This window comes from Callorhinus ursinus, unplaced genomic scaffold, assembly GCF_003265705.2.
Source record: "Callorhinus ursinus isolate GAN/ISIS: 27379988/994484 unplaced genomic scaffold, GSC_fseal_2.0 scaffold6, whole genome shotgun sequence".
Lineage (NCBI taxonomy): Eukaryota > Metazoa > Chordata > Mammalia > Carnivora > Otariidae > Callorhinus > Callorhinus ursinus.
In genome coordinates this window covers 46989894-47010529 of record NW_027397068.1, presented here as the reverse complement: position 1 = coordinate 47010529, position 20636 = coordinate 46989894, and the positions used below count along the sequence as shown (strand labels likewise).

General features: G+C 40.2%; 1 protein-coding gene across 7 annotated transcripts in view; it reads right to left on the bottom strand.

The window, feature by feature from the left end:
• Positions 1-20636, bottom strand: part of L3MBTL3 (L3MBTL histone methyl-lysine binding protein 3) — a 121318-nt gene that overhangs the window by 98904 nt on the left and 1778 nt on the right. For 6 of the 7 annotated variants that reach the window (XM_025865368.2, XM_025865385.2, XM_025865390.2 and 3 more), the window contains exon 2: positions 18282-18359. The gene's annotated coding sequence lies outside the window, so the exon portion shown is untranslated. Of the gene's footprint in view, positions 1-18281; positions 18360-19889; positions 20156-20636 lie in introns of those variants that run through there. The other variant, XM_025865372.2, reaches the window with a different exon arrangement.

Below are 20636 nucleotides of genomic sequence, written 5' to 3'. Positions count from 1 at the left end.
AATACCAGAGGCAAAGAGACATGTTAAATCACACCATAAAAATAGAGAGGGAGTAAAATTCAGACTGTCAGAAACTCTTAGCAAAAATTCTCAAAGTGTGGTCCACAGACCCTGGGAGGACCTGAGACCCTTTCAAAAGGCCCAAGAAGTCAAAACTATTTTCATAAAAATACTAACCCATTATTTGCTTTCTTTGCTATGTTGACATCCACACTGATGGCACCCAAGGGTAGGAGTAGTCATTGCCTCCTTCACCACCTTGTACTTAAAAGAAACACCAGTTTCACCCGAGATCATCCTTGATGAAGTCAAGTAACAGCTTTCATTAAGTCTTGATATGTGAATACACATCTTTTCAATATTCTGTGTGATGAAAGGGGAAGCACACATAGAGCGCTTGGGTGTGTCAAAGCACCAAGGAAGAGCACCCGTGAACTGTTTGAGACGCAAGCTGAATGAGCTGCTTTTTCCATGGGATGCCATTGATTTAACAAACTGTTGTTCATTCAGGTTTGGATATCTGGCAAATATTTTGTCAAAAATAAATGAAGTGAGCCTGTCAGCGACAAGGAAAACACTGACAGCATTTGCTGCTGAAGATACAATTTGAGCATTCAAGGGAAAACCATGATTTTGGAAAACGTGTATCTACCACCATGAGCTTGACAGCTTCCCAGTAGCTAAATACTTTCCTAAGGAGATGGGTGGTAACAGTCATGAATAGGATTTTTAAAATATTTTATATTTGACATATGTCAACATTTGGGAGATTTGCATAACTCAGTGAAGCAGTATTTTCCAAATAACCATACTTGATGTCACAAAATTATGCCTGGAAAGGATCCATTTAAGTGTATGACAGACCAATGGATTTTAATGTAATGTAGTATGAAAAGTTCATTGTCAGGGTTTCAAATTGCTCACTGCAACTTACCTTTAAGAAACTACCACTTGTCAACTTTTGGTGTAGTATCACAGAAGAATGTCCACCATTTAATGAAAAAACTTAGAATACTCCTCCCCCTTTCCAACCCCACATCTGTGTAAAGCAGATTTTCTTAATACACTTCAACCAAAACAACATATTGCAACAAATTGAATACAGAAGCAGATATGAAAATCCAGCTATCTTCTATTAAGCCAGACATGAAAGAGATTTTCAAAAATGTAACACAGTGCCACTTCTCTCATTTTTCCATTATGGAAACTATGATTATGTTTCATGAAAACTGTGCAGACATATATTAATGTAATGGGCTTGCTACTGTTATTTTTAAGTAAATAGTTTAAATTATGTATTTTAATTTTGAATATAGAAAATATTAATAGATATAACCCATACAAACAATAACTCTTTGGGGTTTTCAGTCATTCTTAAGAGGGTCAAAGAGACTTGAGAGCCACTGCTGTATAGGATAAAAACTTGGCTTTCTGTGGGGCGCCTGGGTGGCTCAGTCGTTAAGCGTCTGCCTTTGGCTCAGGTCATGATCCCAGGGTCCTGGGATTGAGTCCCACATCGGGCTCCCTGCTCAGCAGGGAACCTGCTTCTCCCTCTGCCTCTCCCCCTGCTTATGTTCCTTCTCCCGCTGTGTCTCTCTCTGTCAAATAAATAAATAAAATCTTTAAAAAAAAAACAAAAAAAAACCTGGCTTTCTGCCACACAGACACATACACACACAAAAGGCCAGGAGTAAAAAAATACATGGAAGAGGAAATCTGAAACTTAGATTAAGAGATTTAAGAGACATATTAATAAAGCACAATATCATAATTCATAGATCTTGTTTGGACCCTGATTTAAACTATTTTTTAAAGAAGACGACAAAGATTAGACAGGAAGGGAAGCATGAATGCCACCTGGCTATTTGATGATGTACAAAAATGCCGATTTTTCTGGAGGGATGATGATGGCATGTACTTTCAAAAGGGGACTTCATCCTTGTCAACAGAAACTGACAGATGGAATGATTAAGTTAGGAATTTGCTATAAATTAAGTCAAGAAGGTGAAGTGGTGAAATAAACAGGCAACATGCTGGTAATTCTCAAGAAGTCTGAAGGGCCCAGAGCAGTTTATTATACTACATCTTAGGTTTATAAGTGCTTGAAAAATTCTATAATAGAAATATATTTTAAGTGCAGTCTCTTTAGATACATAATACACATTTATTTCTTAAATAGTCAATAGAAAAAAACCCTGTGTTTCTTTGAAATATAGCTAGCTTTTGTTGAAGTTTATTAGATGCTTCGATATTCTTTCTTCCTTTGTCCCCTTTAAATGAGTAAATGTCAAATGTTACATATTAGGTCTATTTCTGATCACTTCAAATTTTATACAGTCTGAAATTGAACAAGTACTAGATTGCACTATCATTAGGACTTAACCCTTAAAACAGAAACTAAGATGTGAAGGCCTGAGGAAGATTAATCTAAGAAACAGTGAAGATGTTAAGTGAATTAAGACTTGCACTTAAGTTCTCTACAACTCCTACCTCACTAAATAGAGATCAGCAACAAAATCAACTTCCTTATTAAGTGTTGTAGGAGTGGCAACTTTTTCTTCATAGACAGTAGAGTGACAGCATAATTTCCCCCCTGGTGAATACACTGGGTAAAACCTGAATGATCCATGGAAAAGAAAGTTTTACTATTCTTTCTCTAATCACAAGAGCATTTATTCACCAGGTACTCAGTGTCAGACATAATACGTATACTTTTTAATTTATTAATTCAATCTCACCTTCTTCCAGAAAAGGATTCAAAGTAGCAATTTACATATATTATTTCATTTCTTTCTTTCTCACAAAAAGATGGGTTCTAATAATCCCTCCAGTCTACACTGAAGAAAGTGAGTTGCAGAGTTCAGTAATTCACCCAAAACCTTATCTGGTGGCATGGCCAATATCTGAAACCAGGTCAGTCTCATTCCAACCGTGGGCTTTTTTCTCAACCACCGTCTTGTCTTGTCTCAGAGTCTTACCCCTCTAAGAATCTGGCTAAACCTACTTTTCCCTAAGTTATTCCTTAGACATGACAAATCCAGAAACCAATTTACTAGGGCCGAAGTTCTTGATTTATGTATATCAGTGCAACTGTATCCTTTTAATAAAATACCATCAAATATATACTTATTAACAAAGTGTCATTAAGACACATATACAACAGAAATAGAATTTCAGTCTTTTCCCAGGCGCCGGGGTGGCTCAGTCCTTAAGCGTCTGCCTTCGGCTCAGGTCATGATCCCAGGGATCTGGGATGGAGCCCCACATCGGGCTCCCTGCTCGTCAGGAAGCCCGCTTCTCCCTCTCCCACTCCCCCTGCTTGTGTTCCCTCTCTCGCTGTGTCTCTCTCAGTCAAATACATAAATAAAATCTTTAAAAAAATAAAAAACATAAATGCATAAAATTCACAACAATAAAATCCTGTGACTAGGAGAAGGAATAGAAAGCAGGAGAAAGCTAAAAGTTAGCCCTATACAAAACCCGCAGTAAATGCTCATGACGACACATTTTTAGAAATACTGAGAATTTGCTTTTGCTCCATAAAACATTGGTAATGTTTTACAGTGTACTCTACCTATATGCACATATTTAAAATTTATCAAAAATTTTCTACTGTTTCACTTTAAGGTTTGTGAACACTGTGTATAAAATACGATAGCATAAAAATATTTACCATGTTGTCTTTCCCATGATCTGATTTTGAAGCCAAATGGCTACTCGCACTATCACAAGAAGTTGGAATGGCTAGGACATTTTCTATCATCTCTTCATCAGACAGAACATCCAACAACCAATATTATTTTAACAGAAGCTGCTTCTTCATGACACCCTACGTCTTCCTCCCTTGTTTTCATTCTCCAGAAGTGTGCACGTTGCATACATACAAAGTCTTTTCACTTCCATCAGTTGGGGTCCTAAGAAAGAAGCAGTTTTTTCCCCCCCCCACAACTTAGAAATGCTTTGTGTTATGTTTTCTTTAATTATCACCTGGTGTTATTCCACAATCCCATGTGTAACCTATATTCCATGGACTATAAAAAGCAGGTAGGTAACAGAGTACCTCACAATCCAAGTCACAAACAGCATCTCTCACTTTGCAGAAAATCTCATCCCCAATCTCTTGTTAATGATGCTGAGATTTCCTAAGGAAGTATCTCAAAAGTGCACCATGGTACGTCCTCTGTGCTATCAGCGAAGAGCCACCATTTAACTCTGAACCTCTTCTAAATCCTAACAGTCTCCAGCCACTGCTGATGTCAAAAAGGACCACTTTGGGGTTCACATAACCAGCAAATACACCACTGCAGCTTTTGATCTTTTGATTCCCACTAGCTTTCCTATCATGACTGGTAATGGTTAAAATCAAGGGTTCTGATGTCCAATGTGCTTTTACTGATGCCCACTGTTAGCAGCTGATGACTTTACCGAAGGCAGAGACCATTCCTGTTGACACTAATTCAAACATATTAGACTCCCAAAGTCCCTCTTTGGTGAAACAGTTCACTTTAGCTTTTACTCATTTTTATTACAATCTTCTTGCCCTAAGCCTCCAACAAAAGGGCTGGAAGACTGATTAAATGACATGCAACACTGTCCTCAGAATTACCTTCTGTATCTCTCTCTCCTGCACCATTCCTTGCCTCCAAACAAAGCTTTGCAACTTGCCTTTCCCTTGGGACATTGTATCTAATGGATGAACTTGCTCAGTCTCTCACATGAATAAATCCCTGGAAGCCTCAACCTACCATATACCAGTAGTTTTCAAGAAACAGGAGGCAATGAGGAGATTAGTTAATATCTTATATTCAAAAATCCTGTTATGAGAATATGGGGAAGCAGGCCCTCTCGTGCATTGACAGTGGCATTATAAATGAAAACAACCTCTCTGGAGATCAATTTCCAAGAACATATCCTCCAACTCAGCAGTTCTAGTCATAGAAATTTATTCTACAGATACTCGCACATATGTAAAAAGAAAAAATGTAAAATGTTATTCACTGACTACAGGTCTGTTCGTAAAGTCAAAAAACTGGAAACAATCCAAAAGTCCATCAATTAAGGACCATTGCGGTACATCCATATGGTATTCAATGCCATTATAAAAAACAATGAGGAAGCTCTTTACATTCTGATATAGAAAGAGCTCCAACACACTACCAATACTCTAATTTTATGCCAGGTATAAAAACTGTGTGCTACCACTTCTATAAAATAAAAGGGTGTGTGTGTGTGTGTGTGTGTGTGTGTGTGTGTGTAACTTATATAGGCAAACATTCTCTCTGCAAGGATTCATTAGAAACTGGTAACACTGGCTGTCCCCAGGAGGAGGCAATAGTCTGCTGAAAGACAGCCATGGGAGGGAATCTGTTCTCTGGACATTCCTTTATGTCTGTTCAAATTTTCTTAAAAGGAAAAAAATGTTTTAAAATCCTTTTTCATGTCAATTTAGAATAGTTCATGTCACGAAAGGCAGGTCTTTCCATGAAAATATTTAGTTTATGATTGCTGTAAACAATGGAAGCTTTAGAATAGAAGTCACTAAGGGAAGTCAACTTCCCCAAAGCTCTTGGGTAATTTAAATAGTAGGTATTTAACTGTATATGCAAATGAATCAGCTCCACAGATGGATGAGAAGAAGAAGGGTAGGGTTCACTTCTCCACAACTCGGGTATCAGAAATATATAGTAGATTGCTGGCATTCACAGACTGTTTATGGCTTCTACCACTCCTGAGAGGCATCTGAAGTTCCCATGACATTCAGTAATCTGTGATCTTGCAGAGACATGACTCTGAATGAGACATGCCATGAAGCTGAGGGGCAAGGGCAAGTTGCCTGGACCAGCCATGGTCCAGGGGTGCTCTTACTCAGAGCACTTAGTCTTAGTCCATGGCCACCATAAGGAAAGAGATAAACCATTGTTTCTCGTGAAGAAATGAAACAAACAAAATTAACTGCTAGTTGATTCTAGTGTTGATGACAGAATGAGGGGAATATGGAAATGTTTATGAAAGCGCTAGGCCCTAGCCACAAAATAGAAGTTTCAGATAAATTAAAGACTGAAATGTCAAATGCAATGATGACTCAGACACATTGTGTGAACAAAACTACCAAATGCTCCAAAAGGAAGTAAGTAGAAAAGATGTGTGAATTTGTTTCAATAAGTGCTCCAGACAGTACAAAAATTGCTCATCAAGCAAGATAAGTAGTTAAGGTCTAGAGAGAGCATTTACATTTTTCAGTTATACTTTAGTAATCTGAAGGAAGGAATTGTATGTTACAATGAGTTTTTTTTCAAGTTGAGAACTGGCGATTGCCTTGGGATATATCCTTCACAAATGTCAAGAATCTACTGTTATCTTATTTTGACTAGAGATAAGCAGAGTTTGTGTGTCCTTCATAATCCCCCCTTCATACAATCCCTTCATTCATATCTGCCACTAAGTGGATAAAACAAGCAGTGGCTCGAGTGAGGGGCATGGACGCCCCCAGTGCTGAGCTCCTACAGTGGAGTCAAGGTGAAGAACCTGCCTAGCACTGAGATGAAGACAACAGTCTCTTGAGAGATAAGCCACCCAATCCAGGATGCTCAAAATCAAGTGAAAGAGTGGGCACTGCCTATAAACCAAAAGTCTGGATCTGCAGATAAAGTGAGAAATAAAGATTATTAAGAAAAGGAGCTAACTGTAGCTGGGCCATTCCTGCTCAGACCGTGGTTTTAAAATAGTATATTTAAAAGAATGGCTAGTAAATGTTCACTAAGAGCAGTTAAATAGTTCTAATAATCTTACAGTGGCTTTTTTAGAGTTACATTTTATAGCTTTACAGTTAACAGGTGTGTTCTTCAAAAATAAGGTACAGAGAGGATATGGCCATGAGTTGGAAGTGGTTATAAAATGGGGATAAACATCACCTCAAAAGCAGAATCGGATTAAAATTCTGTCACCCAGATGACAGAACTGAGATATCAGTTTTAATCAGTTTGGGTTAAAAGGACAACCTATCTTTTGTAAAGAGTCAGGAATGCTAACCCTAAAATAATCATCAGGAACCAAACAAAAATGCCAATTATGCAGAAGATAGACAGCAATGAGATCCAGAGCAACATACATCCATGAGAAAAGTCAATCTCTACTGTGCGAATCCAACGCCTTGTTGCTATGCTGCCCACTTTAATACCATCAACTGAAGCTGGCTTTTTGTTTACTTTGTAGAAATCATCTGTCCCTAACTGAATGCTCTTATCTGGCACAGTGTGACCTACAAAAAGTCCTAATGTCACGATTCGGTAACACCACCGAAAAAGCCTCTCTTCACTGCTAACCACCTTCTTAATGTGGCTTATAAAACTGTTTTGAGGCTCCCTATCCTCACCCACCTTGCTCCTTGTCATCCTGTCACAGGCACAAATTAAATACTTCATGGATCATCCCCAAAACCTGCCATGCACTCATCAGTTCCCCCTTCTATCCTTCGCCCTTTCAACTGCTTCCTTCTTCCTTCCTCCTCTTCATTTCACTTTGCAAAATCTGACAACTGCCTACTCAGTAACCTCAGACCAGTTAGCTCTGGAAGTCTCAATTCCCCCACCTATAAAGTGTGGAGAAGGGAACCTTTCTTCATTGGGCAATGGTAACGTAAGGTTCCATGAGATAAATCAGATAATACCTTAGCCTAGTGCCTATCACACAGTAAGCAGTCAATAAAATGTTAGCTTTTTATTATAATTATCTGGTTTAACAATTACGTGAGTTCGTGAACGCTGCTCAAGTGATCTTAAAAAAATTAGACGGTGATTTTTGTTTCTCTCATTTGACTGTATTTCTGTGGTATCTCTTACGGTAGGCCACCTGTTCAAAACCTAAATATCACAAGATTCAAGATCACTCCATAAAAGCAGGTATTTTATTGTTAATAATATCTCATATTTACATAGCTCCAGAAAAGACTACTAGCTCTTAACCCTCTTCACCTATTCTGCCCACCCCCCACTTTCCTCCCCTTTGGCAACTAGCAGTTTGTTCTCTATATTTGCGAGTCTGTTTTTTTTTTTATTTGTTCGTTTGTTTTGTTTTTTTAGATTCCACAGACAAGTGAAATCACGGGGTTTCTGTCTTTCTCTGACTTATTTCACTTAGCCTAATACCCTCTAGGTCCATCCATGTTGTTGCGGATGGCAAGATCTCATTCTTTCTGATGGCTGAGTAATATTCCACTGTGTGTGTGTGTGTGTGTGTGTACACACACACACACACACACATATATATATCTCCCATCTTCTTTACCCATTCATCTATGGATAGATACTTGGATTGTTTCCATAGCTTGTCTATTATAAGTAATGCCACTATAAACACAGGGGTGCATATACCTTTTCAAATTAGTATTTTTTGTTTTCTTTGGGTAAATACCTGGGAGTGGAATTACTGGACCGTATAGTATTTTTATTTTTTAATTTTTTGAGGAACTTCCATACTCTTTTCCATGGTGGCGGCACCAAATTGCATTCGCACCAACAGCGCACATGAGGGCTCCCTTTATTCTACATGCTCACCAACACTTAGGATTTCCTGTCTTTTTTATACTAGCCATTCTGACTGGTATGAGCTGCTATCTCACTGTGGTTTTGATTTGCATTTCCTGGATGGTTACTGATGTCAAGCATCTTTCATTCGTCCACTGGCCATGTGCAAATCTACTTTGGAAAAATGTCTATTCAAGTCCTCTGCCCATCATTTAATTGGATTGGGTTTTTCTGGTGTTGAGTTGTGTAAGTTCTTTACATACTTTGGATATTAACCCCTTATTAGATATATCATTTACAAATATCTCCTTCCGTTCAGTAGGATGCCTTTTTGTTTTGTTATTGGTTTCCTTTTCTGTTTAAAAGCTTTTTATTTGGTGTAGTCCCAACAGTTTATTTTTGCTTTTGTTTCCCTTGACTATTACCTTTCTTCATAGGACAACAGCTCCAAAGTGATGGAGAAGGGTCTGCCATACCGGGAAGGAGTTGGGCCTGAAGGCCAGGCTCTCTCTGCCACTATGCTGGTCTGACTATATACTGCAGGCCAGGCTAAGGCTTTGCAACAAAACTAGATGAAAGGCCACAGCAACATTTCCCAGTCTGTTCCTCAAAACACAACCTTTGGGAGACCACTGATTCCTGTCCTATGATACAAAGTTTTTTTTGTTGAGAGAGGGGTGGAATACCCCGGGGGCCTTCAGGACATGTACAGTGCATATCAGTAGCAGTGTGGCGATCTGTGAAGTACTGGACAAGCCAAAGCTTCCCACGGTCACCTTGCCTTGTGACTCTATTATCACAGTGCATTGAATTCCACGGAGTCCCCCACGCCCCCGCCCCTGGCCTTTGGGAAAATGCTGAGCCACGGAAAATAAATTCAGGAAATAACATGAAAGTCAGTAGTATTTTACAGGAATAAAATTGATTCATCTTCATGTTAGATTCAGCTACGAATGCTACCTTCGGACGTAGTTCCCCACCTGCATCTGAGTGGTGAGATTCATAGTATCTAAGCCTGGAGAATGCCCTCCGGACCTGCAGTCCTCAAAGTCCAGCCTGGAGAAAGTGATCCTGAGAAAGATATGGCCTCTGACTCCTAGGCCTGTCTACTGTTTTCTGATTTCCTCTCTGATGGCCTGCACCTTCATGACCTCAGAGAGTTACACAGCCTGTAGGGGGAAAACTCACAAGCACACGGCTACAAAGGGGTGACCGAACAAAAAAAAAAAAAGCCCAAGATACATGAAGGAGATACAGACATACCAGAGCAGAGGAGTCTCTTCCATGCATTGTCATTTTTTTCTTTTTAATATTTTATTTATTTATTTGACAGAGAGAGACACAGCAAGAGAGGGAACACAAGCAGGGGGAGTGGGAGAGGGAGAAGCAGGCTTCCCGCTGAGCAGGGAGCCTGATGCGGGGCTCGATCCCAGGACCCCAGGATCATGACCTGAGCCAAAGGCAGATGCTGAACAACTGAGCCACCCAGGTGCCCCCCTCACAGCTACCTCTTAAGACTGATTACATTTAACAGGCAAGAAAATTGAGGTCATCCAGCCAAGAAACAAACTTTTATCTCCCAAGACAGTGCCCCTCAGACTCTACTGCAGGGCCCAGCATGTTGTATTTTACTCAATACAGAAGCCAATCTAGTGCGATGGTGACAAGCACGGGCTCTGGAGCCCCAGAGCACTTGGGTTTGAGTCCTAGCCTCATAATTTCCCAACTACTGCATAATCCTGGGCAGGGTACCTAACCTCTCTTGAGCCTTAGGCTCCTTCATCAAGAAAATGGAACGGGAATATCTACTTTACAGAGCTGTAAAAACGTGTGTTTCAATCATGCACGCTAAGAGTGTTTTGCACATGGTAGACATGCAGTACATGGAGCCACAGATATTTTGAAGAAAATAAAACAAACAGCTCTGCAGTGTCCACATTCCCTCCAGGCACCAGTTTGCCCAATATCTGAAGCATACCAGGGCAGGGGAATGATAACTGCAAAGGCCAAGACCTCTGCACCACAAAGCCCTAAATGATTTCTCCCGAGTCCAGAGGTGAAGGTGAAGAAAAATGGGAGGTTAAGAATAATAGTAAGACTCTGGATTTCAACGACATGTAAACTTTCAAAATGAATTTGGGAAGGTGATATAAGGTCAATAACTCTTAGTTTTGCCACACTCTTATAAAGAAAAGAACGTTATAACAACCAAAAAAAGTCAGAAGGACATAATCTCTGAATGATGACCCAAGAGTAGACCATTGGCAACCTTATGGATATTTTGGCTGAGGAGGTATAAAAGCTTCCTCACATACCAACTGTGGTTCCAGGTCCTGTGAAAGGCCCATGGGAGAAAGAGAGTCCTTGTCTTTACAAGTACTGGAGTATGTGTATGTGATATGCCAGAAGAGAGACTAGGAGGAGAGAATCTATACCCCCATCACAATACTTCTGACATTGTATCATGATCATCGACTTAGACGAGGCTTTGGAGGAAAGGGACACTGATTTATTCATTTCCTTATCCCTGATGAATACCCACTGTAGGTATCAATACAATTTATCAAATGAATGAATAAAAGAGAAGGGGAAAATGCAACAGACTAGTTGTGGGTGGGAATTAGGGACGGGGAAATCAGAAAAAAATATCAAATTCATTTGTCCATCTATCTCATATTCTTCAGTGAAATTCTAACTCATAGCTAGGCTGCTAAGTATTTACTTGCTTTGTTGGCAGAAGCATAACATTGCTGCTCCAAGAAGCCCTCCTTATTTAAGTGTCAGTGGAGGACACATCAAAAGAAGTTAAATTCAAACCTCTTAAACAGGCTTATTCAATAAGGATAAGAGAAAAATCTAAACTCACACTTGAAGCATCTCTCAACAAACACATATTGCTACAAAGAAAAATCTTCCTTTCAAATCAAGCATGACAGATACCAGCTTTGATATTCTACTCACCCGCCTGATAAGAACTCTGAATCACACACATACTGGAATTGAGATCCCGTTGTGGAGAGATGTAAAATTTTGCCCCCAGGGCCCAAGTTCATAGATTTTCGGCAGGCAAAACTCTAGATCATTTCCATGTGAGAAATGAAATCTCAGTACCATCAAGAACAAACAAATCCTTGAGAATCTGGGTCTTCTGTCCACACCTACCCTCATATAGTAGATGACTAAGGGGCAACTAATCTACGCTTCCTTTAAATATGAAATCGCTTATAGGATGGTTCCTAAGTCTTATTGATATTTTTTCAAAACCTCTATCTCCTGGCCATATTTTAATGACAATGATCCTATTCATGCAGCCATGGTTTATCTGATTTGCTACCTTTTCTGCCATGGAGATTATACACAAAGGGGTAGTCACCGAAGGCAACCTTTACAAAATCTCAACTTCCTGCCTTCCCGCTTGTTACTGTAAGAAGGATGAATTATTTGAGATTCTGTGGCCTAACCTACTTACTTCCTCTAAAGGAGGAACAGAAAATGAAAAATGCCTTTCAAGAAAAAAAAAATGTACACAGAAAACGAAATCACAAACTGACATTAACAGGCCTATGGCATATTTAATATACTCTCATCAAATGCTTGTATTGGAAGTTCATTTTCAGTGTACAGAGTGTAATATATCTCAATTTGAAGCAAAAATATCCTGACAGGTGCTATCATATCATCAACATCACTACACTAATAGAGTCATAATAGAAATTTTACACCCATTAAAGGGACTCAAAGGACATAAAAAGAACGAGAACCTGTCTGACACAGATATGTCCATGTTTATGCAAAACATGCATGAACTCAAAAAAGAAAAACTAAAAGTAGTATCTTGTTCTTTTCTCTTATTTCATTTCATAATTTTTTAAATGCTAAAAGTAGCATCTTTTTCTTACTCCCCTTCATATTTTTATAGAACACAGAGCTAAAATTAAGAGATTTACACTTGATTTCTCTTTTGTATCTAATGAAGTAGATGTGACCAGATTTTATTTCTCTCACACGAGTCAAGTCTACAGGTTTATCTTGATAACCATTTGGAGCTAAACTCCTTATCAACAGATTGAACAGCTAGGCCTCAAATCCACCAAAGAAGAACACAAAGCAACAGGGTGAATTATTTAGACCACTTAACAACCTGACCACACTGATCTCTTAGGAATTTCAATTCACAGTTCAGGGTTCAGTCAGTGTAACAGATGAGGGGAAAATAATCAAATGATTTTGGTGCCTGAACAAGCCTACTCAAAATGTTCTACTGAAGTAGTTTAACGTTACAAAATTACACATAACACAAAGCTAGGGTCCAACCTTAAAACAGCCTGCCTGTAGTTAAGTGTTCAAAAAAGTTTACAGGGAGATAGAGCTTCATTAAAGGAGAAACAGTCTACTACCCTATGATCAATGCATGCAATGGTATCCTTCTAAGTCAGACTAAAGCTCTGCTTGATGGACCACAACTCATATACCGGAGATACTGACTCCCACTGCGACACAGAACCACCCAATGAATAAATAAATAGAGACTCTTCACTTCATCTGGCAAGCGTGAGCATACTCTTCTAGTTAAAGAGTATAACAGTAACCATAGCACTGTTGTTGAATGTATTATTAGTCATATTTCCTGTTTTCTTTTTTTTTTAAATTTTGATTCCAGCACTCTACACTCAGCCCTGCCCCCAGCTTCTCCCCACCAATATCTCTAGCCCTCAATTTAATTTTTTTCTTTCCTTTTGTAATCCTGCCTTCTGAGTAAATTCCATCATCTTTTGTGTTCACTTTAATAAATTTAGCTCCCATCCTTTCTATTGACGGACTGATCTACATTTTTTGAGAACTAACCCTACTGCCTCATCTATTCGCTTCCTACAAAGAACAAGTGAAACCTCTTTACAAATAAGCCCAGCAATTCTCATACCTAATCTGAGTTATGTTTTCTTAACAGTTTGTGATCATTTCAAGGCCATGAGCCAGACCAAGGTGTTCTTTTCAGTATAATTCAGTAGTTGGTCTTTTCCCAATTCTTGGTTTAAAAAAGAAAAAAGAAAGGAAAGTGAAGAGATAGAGTTTTCTATTATTTTTTCTGATACCTGTTTGCTATTGCTTATCTTAGTAAACAAATGTATAAGAGTAAATACATTAATCTGGAAATGTGTTTTCTTAAAAACATTCTAGGAATTACTTTTTTGAAAATCAGAAACCTAAAGACATAACAAGACAATCATAAGCCAGTATCAATTTCCCTGGTCCTACCTTTCAAACAGCATGATATGAACTTAGACAAGTTGCTATCTCTGAGCACCAGTTTGCTCTAAAAGTGAAATAATAATACCAACTGCACAAGGTTAGAGAAAGTATGAGAGATAATACTCAGTGCCTACACTAGCACCTGGGCAGACAGAAGGCACTCAATAAGTATTGGCTGGACACATAAATAAGGGAATGAATGAATGAAAGAATATAAAGTGCCTAGCTAGCTCAATGCCTGACATTCAGAAGGCACTCAATATACAATTATACTAACACTTGGCAGTGTTTTGCAGAGGACACCCCACCTCCCAGGTCTTTACCTCAGCAATACATTTAAGGCCACATCCAGTGGTATCACCCTGATACTCACTGCATTCATCTCTACCTTTCCGGAGCACAAGCACTGAACTGTGGCTTTGTTTTGTTAGTCACCACGGTACGGTATGTGGTGTAGGTTATTTCCTCAACTAGAATTACAAACACATGGAGGCCAAGGTCTGCTGCTTCTTTGTAGCCCTAACCCATTCATTCATTCGGCCCTGTTCTAAGTGAAGATTATGTGAACCACTACCCAACTGAGACTTCCAAAAAAACAGGTGCTCAATAAATATTTGTTGACAGACACAAAACACTAGCTTATAGGAAGAATAATAATAAAGGAAACATTTTACTATCACATATAATATACATGTAATTCCTCCAATCGCTGCCCAACTAACCAATTCTAGGTCCACTTCTTTTTTTTTTTTTTTAAAGATTTTTTTTTTTTTTTTGAGAGAGAGAGAGAGAATGAGAGAGAGAGAGCACGAGAGGGAAGAGGGTCAGAGGGAGAGGCAGACTCCCTGCTGAGCAGGGAGCCCGATGCGGGACTCGATCCCGGGACTCCAGGATCATGACCTGAGCTGAAGGCAGTCGCTTAACCAACTGAGCCACCCAGGCGCCCTCTAGGTCCACTTCTAAGGAAGTTCTCTCATCCAAGATCACCCAACTTCACTCAAGTCCCTCTCAAAAGTCCTGTTCTTTCCCCCAAACCACCCTGTCTCATCAAGGGGGAATTTCTTAAACGTCTTTCTCAATTTGACTTCATAAATCAAACTCAGTTACATTACAAGGGTACCCTTTTCCTGGTGTTTTGCTTTCATCCACTTGCTGCATAGCTGTTGCTACAATCAGTACAAACTAGTTCATAATGTGCCACTGTTTACCCATATCCTCATGTGTCAGTAAAATAATTTAACTTACTAAAGAGACAACCTGAGAATATTCTCACTGGATAATGAGGTCCTTTACAAAATATATTTTCTTCGGATGCCCTGAATTTCAAGACGTCATATACAAATATACACGCATACGAAGGTATAAGTAGTTCTCTTTAAATACACTGCCTCCCAAATAAGTGGTCTCTTTAAATACAGTGTCCCCCAAATTCTTGTGAGGAATGGGTTCCTCAATGGGAGCAAGAAGAGCAATCTACACCAGAAAGTTATCTTTGTGAACACACTAGTCAAAGAAGAAAAGAACTGCCCAAACCCATCACCGTCACCGGATATATAATTCAGAAATTCCATATCATGGGTAAAGAGCTTTTTATTAATTTCTGAAGACTAAGCATTAAAAAGGGGATGGAATATTGTGCCACGTATATACAATTATATGGCATTGTACTGCTCAGTCAACCCAGGAATCTGTTCCCTGACTCACCAGCTCCCAAGAGTGCTGGGTCCCTTGTTCTTTCCTACTGGTACCAAGTGCAGCTTGGTTCTTAACAGAGCTCAGAGCTGTGTCCACTACTGGGGTGAGGGTCTAGGGAGGGAACTCAAGGGCAAAGACCTAGTCTTTTGGTGTTCAGCACTATAAGAGCTCAAGAAAAATTAGTTAACTAGGAGAAACATTGCAAGAGGGATCACTCAGGTTACCCATCCTCTGAACCCCAAGGGTACCCTTGTCCCATACCACATAAAGTAACTTCTCTTATAAATTTCCCATCTTAACTATATCTGCCACAAAAAGCCTGGGTTGAAATATATATTCTTAGAGGGGCGCCTGGGTGGCTCGGTCATTAAGTGTCTGCCTTCAGCTCAGGTCATGATCCCAGGGTCCTGGGACTGAGACCAGCATCAGGCTCTCTGCTCCACGGGAAGCCTGCTTCTCCCTCTCCCACTCACCCTGCTTGTGTTCCCTCTCTCACTGTGTCATCTTAAAAAAAAAGAAAGAAAGAAAGAAATATATATTCCTAGAAATAAACTACCAAACAAACTAGGGGAAACGATTCAAGAACCAACCCTCAATTACTCAAGAACTAATTCAACAGGACACATATTTCTTCTTCCCTCCACTATTGGGTTTTTGAATTCTTAGAACATTGATTGGATAATCTATAAGAGAAGAGAGATGAACTAAAACTAAAACTTGTCAGGGTTTGTCAAATTCAGTATCAGCAAATTGAGAATGATGATAGACAATACCTGACTTTTTTTTTCTTATCTCGATAATAGGCGGTTAGTTATAATTAGAATAAAGTAGCAAAGGGGTCTAGAAAACCCAAGTGGAGTGGGGGTAAAGCCCTGCATGGACCTTTCCCTAAATCCAGTCATTTGCAGGACCCATTTTCTGACCCCTAGAGTATAAAATCTTACTACCCCAGTTACCTATTTTCTCATGCTCATTTCCCAGCAGACTCACACAACTAAAATATTAATTACAGTACATGAATTCCCCTCATACCAACCCTTCTACTTTCACTACCCTCCCATTTCTACAATTAGGCATCATTTTAAATTTGATTTATTTCACTTACTCCTACCTATTAAATGACTAGACTGGGATAAATAAATTTCAGTTTATATTCAGCATCATGTTAAAACATGGTCCCTTCCTGCAATGAACCAATGCTATTAAAGATAAACTACTTTTTTTCCTAAAGAAAAGAAATATCCCCTGGAAGTACTGTGACAAGTCCACATAATATATATACCAGAAACCAATCTCATAATTTTAGCCAGGATTTAAATCACTCTGTTCTGCCCTTTACAACCTACTTCCTGCCCTTGACAAAACCTGACTAAGGTAAAATGGTAATATGACTACCCAACATTTGAATAAGGCTTTATAGTTCTCAAAACCTTATTTTATCCTTTCAACAAAGGAAGTGAAGCAAGCACTGTTGCCCCCATTTTCCAGATGGGGAAATCTAGGCTGAAAGAGGTAAAGTGACTGATAATAATGTGATACATTTAGAGGCCAAACTGTCTTTGATTCCCACTTTAGCACTCTATCCAGAGCCACAGTGATTCCCCAAATGAAGAAAAACAGTCACTGTCTTCCACTCAGCATTTCTAAACATGGAACTCAGCATCCTAGGAAACACCTTCTACTCTGCTTGCACTCTACTTCTGTCTGCATGATCTTGCAGTTGCTCTCGCCCCACTGTCTCTGTTGCATCATCCACATGGACCCAATCTATTTATTTGGCTACTTACACCATTCAAGACCATCCACAAGCAGAAAATGGCAATAAACTCCCGTTAACAATCATTTTACACCAGTAACTATTCAGTGTTGACATCTAGGTCATAGTTATCCTGGTTCCAAGAGCCCAATGAGGATTACTAGTCCTACTAATAAAAGGTAGGACTAATTGATTTTGTTTTATATGTTTTTCCCAAACAAGAATTAGCAACTCCTTTAATACTTAAGACAGACCAAATGTAAAGAAGCAAAAAAGAAGAGGAAAAAAATTAAATCGGGGGTGGGGGTGTGTGGGGGGGTGGAGGTATAAATAGAAAGCACTACAGTAGCACAAATATACTTTGATGGTTTACCTACAGAGGGCTGCCCTCTTTGCTAGAGAACAACCTTCGTCCTGAAAATAGGCCCTGAATTACTAGACATAAACCAGCAAACACCCTCCAAAATTACCAAAGGGATCTTATTAGATAACAGCTATATACTCTGTGGAGATATGTTCAAAAGTTGACAAGTCTATGCTAACACGCTGGAAAGTCACAGCCCTTTGGCATGATATTTGGCACAAGCTGGCCCACACTGGATTTAAGCCACAAAAGTTGAATTACTTAAATGCCCCAAAACTCTTGTTGTAAATTTCACCTACAAAATTTTAACAAGTTCCAGAATCTTCCATATCACTGTGTTACAACAGTTACATTAACTTACAAGTGCTTTGTTCTAGTTTTCCCATTTTTTCAATTCCAAAGAACAAAACTATTTGCTTTCAGTAGAAAACAGGTACAACTGAAATGAAAATTAAGAATCTATTAAAAGAGTCAGTCCAAAAATTACCCAGGACAATCTTGAAACTTTTCCTAATGTTTTATTTACTTGAGCCTCAATTACACTTCACGTCAAGGCTTTCATGCATTCAAAACAGCCCCCACAAAATGATGCTTTTCTGCCAACCCTGTCCCACATTCTCCTTCCTGATCCCCAAGCGCAGCTTTTAACATTTGCAAATATACCAAGTAATTTGTTTCAACAAGCAAATCTTACCTAGTGGCAGTGAAGAAATAACTCCCCTGTAGTCTAGGATTGCTGTCCACCCCCAAGACTTCTCCTAAAGGTCCAGCACTAATTGAAAGAGAGGAAATATAAAATCAATGCTTTGTCATAAAAAAGAAGACTTCAAGTCCACAATTAATATGTTTAAATTTTGAATCACTGACATATTGCATAATTTCACACAATACCACTCAGTATATTAAAAATAAAATAAACTAGTTCTGGATGAGATAAAATGGATTTTATCATTCGTATCATTCCCTTTTCGTAAATAACTAAATTAAAGATTCCCCCTTTGTATGACCAGCAGGTGAAATTTACAGGGATCATTTGATTCAACTTTAATTTTTCTCAGTGCTTTTATCTTTAAAAATTGAAGTTACTTTGCAGAACACACGCTAGCAAATGAATAGATATTATGTAAGCAGTTTTTCCCCATGTATGTAAATATTTAAATCACAACTTAAAGTATTCAGAAATAATGTCTTAACCAGTGAAACAAAATTACACTCTTAGAACTAAAACGGACCTCTTATTTTATGACTGACTATATATAACGGCTCGGTTAAGAAACTAAACACCATCCTTTAATTATATTTATGAGAGAATAAAATGATCAGCTTATATAAAAGACAAATTTCAACCAAAGGTCTTTTTCATTTTTTTCGAAGTTTTAAACACTTTGTATTTTTATTAACATTCAAAATGAAACGACCTGCTGTGACTCCTGATTGATGAAAGATAAAGACAATAATAAATATATAGACAAACTGTTTCTAACCCAGTTACGGACCCATCTCAAATCCCCGAATAAAAGCAAAGTGTTTTTCCCATATAAATGAAAAGGGATCGAAGCTACAGGCTCTGGGTCGTCAGAACTTATCTGCTCTCCAATTTACTAAACCTATTTCTGATCGGCATCCATTCACACAACATCTGGCTGCTCGCTCAGGTCCTCTAATTACTTCCACGTCTGAATGGACTACGTAGCTACAAGCAAAGGCCAAACTTTGCTGTCGGCCTTCCGAACTTAAAGATGCGTTTAACCACTAGAGGTCTCCCCTTGGCCAGTTTTGCATGTTCGCTATTTTGCTGCACTTGAAACTTTCCGGAGAAATGCTTTACTCGAGTCAGTGTTTTTCTAAAAACTTGCGCAAAAATCCACGCGACCAAATTAGCCAGTAGAGAGACTCTTGGGCTCCCCAAACCAATAAAGATATCACAAACAACGCTCTAGGAAAATCAAAATTAAAATTCGACGCACTCGCCTAGCCGTCGTCCGCCCCCCCCGCCCAAATCTTATTTCTCATCTCAGTTTCCCTTAACTTAAACTTAGAACAATTAAAAAATCTATTTTTGTTTCTGTAGACTTTGAATGATTTCTAATGCATTTTCTCTGGCGGTGGACCCGAGGTGGGAAAGGAGCGGGCCAAGGGATGCAGGGAGGGGGAAGGGCCGTGCTCACAGCGCCCGAGGAAGTTGCATAAGGAAAGAGACTCCGTTTTTTGGGTCCCCTCAAAAAAATCGGCGGGGAGGGGGAGGAAAAGGAAGCGGGGTGGGGGGGAAGGCGGGGAGGAGGGAAACTGAAGCGACGTTTACCTTCGTCTCCCCGTGGAAGGGTGGGGTAAGGGCTACGGTCTTCGCGACCCCGGAGGGCGACTCGTTACCCCCACCTCTCTCCGAGCGCAGACGGACAAACAGATACCCCCACCCCTTCGCGGAGAAGGCGGCTAAGAAACCGCCTGCTTTTAAACTTTCTCTCACGGTCGCACTGTGGGCCATGCTTTGACCAGAAAGGGTGTGGGGGGGGTGTAATCAAAAGGCCTTTTTCTTTAAAGGTAATTAAAGTTTTACCACCAGCACAAAAGTTGCGTCCTCCCCCCCCCCCTGCCCCCCCGCCCCCCCCCACCGCCTCCAGGGCTCACAAGTTTTCCTCCCTCCCCCCGCCACCAGCTCGCGGGGCGCGCGGCGGATGCCTCGGCTTCTGCGCTTCCCGATCCCCACCCCCGCCGGCCTCTACTTCCCCCCGCCCGGCCGCCGCGGCGTGAGGACGGCCCGCCGGGCCCAGGACGCGAGTGTGCAAAACCCATTATTCCGGAATGGCACACGCACGCGGCGCAAGGCGGGCGGCGGCCCGACCCGGACCCCTCTCTGCCTCCCCAATATAAGGGCGGCGTAAACAAGTTGCAGGAAAAGCAGCCCCGTGCCTCCCCCCAACCCGCCCGCCGCCCCGGCGCGGCCGCCGCCGCCGCCGCCCGCCGCTACCGCCGCCGCCGCCTCCCGACACACGCCCGCGCCCGCACCCTGGCCGGCGCGGCTCGGCACGGAGCGGGGCAAACGCCGCGA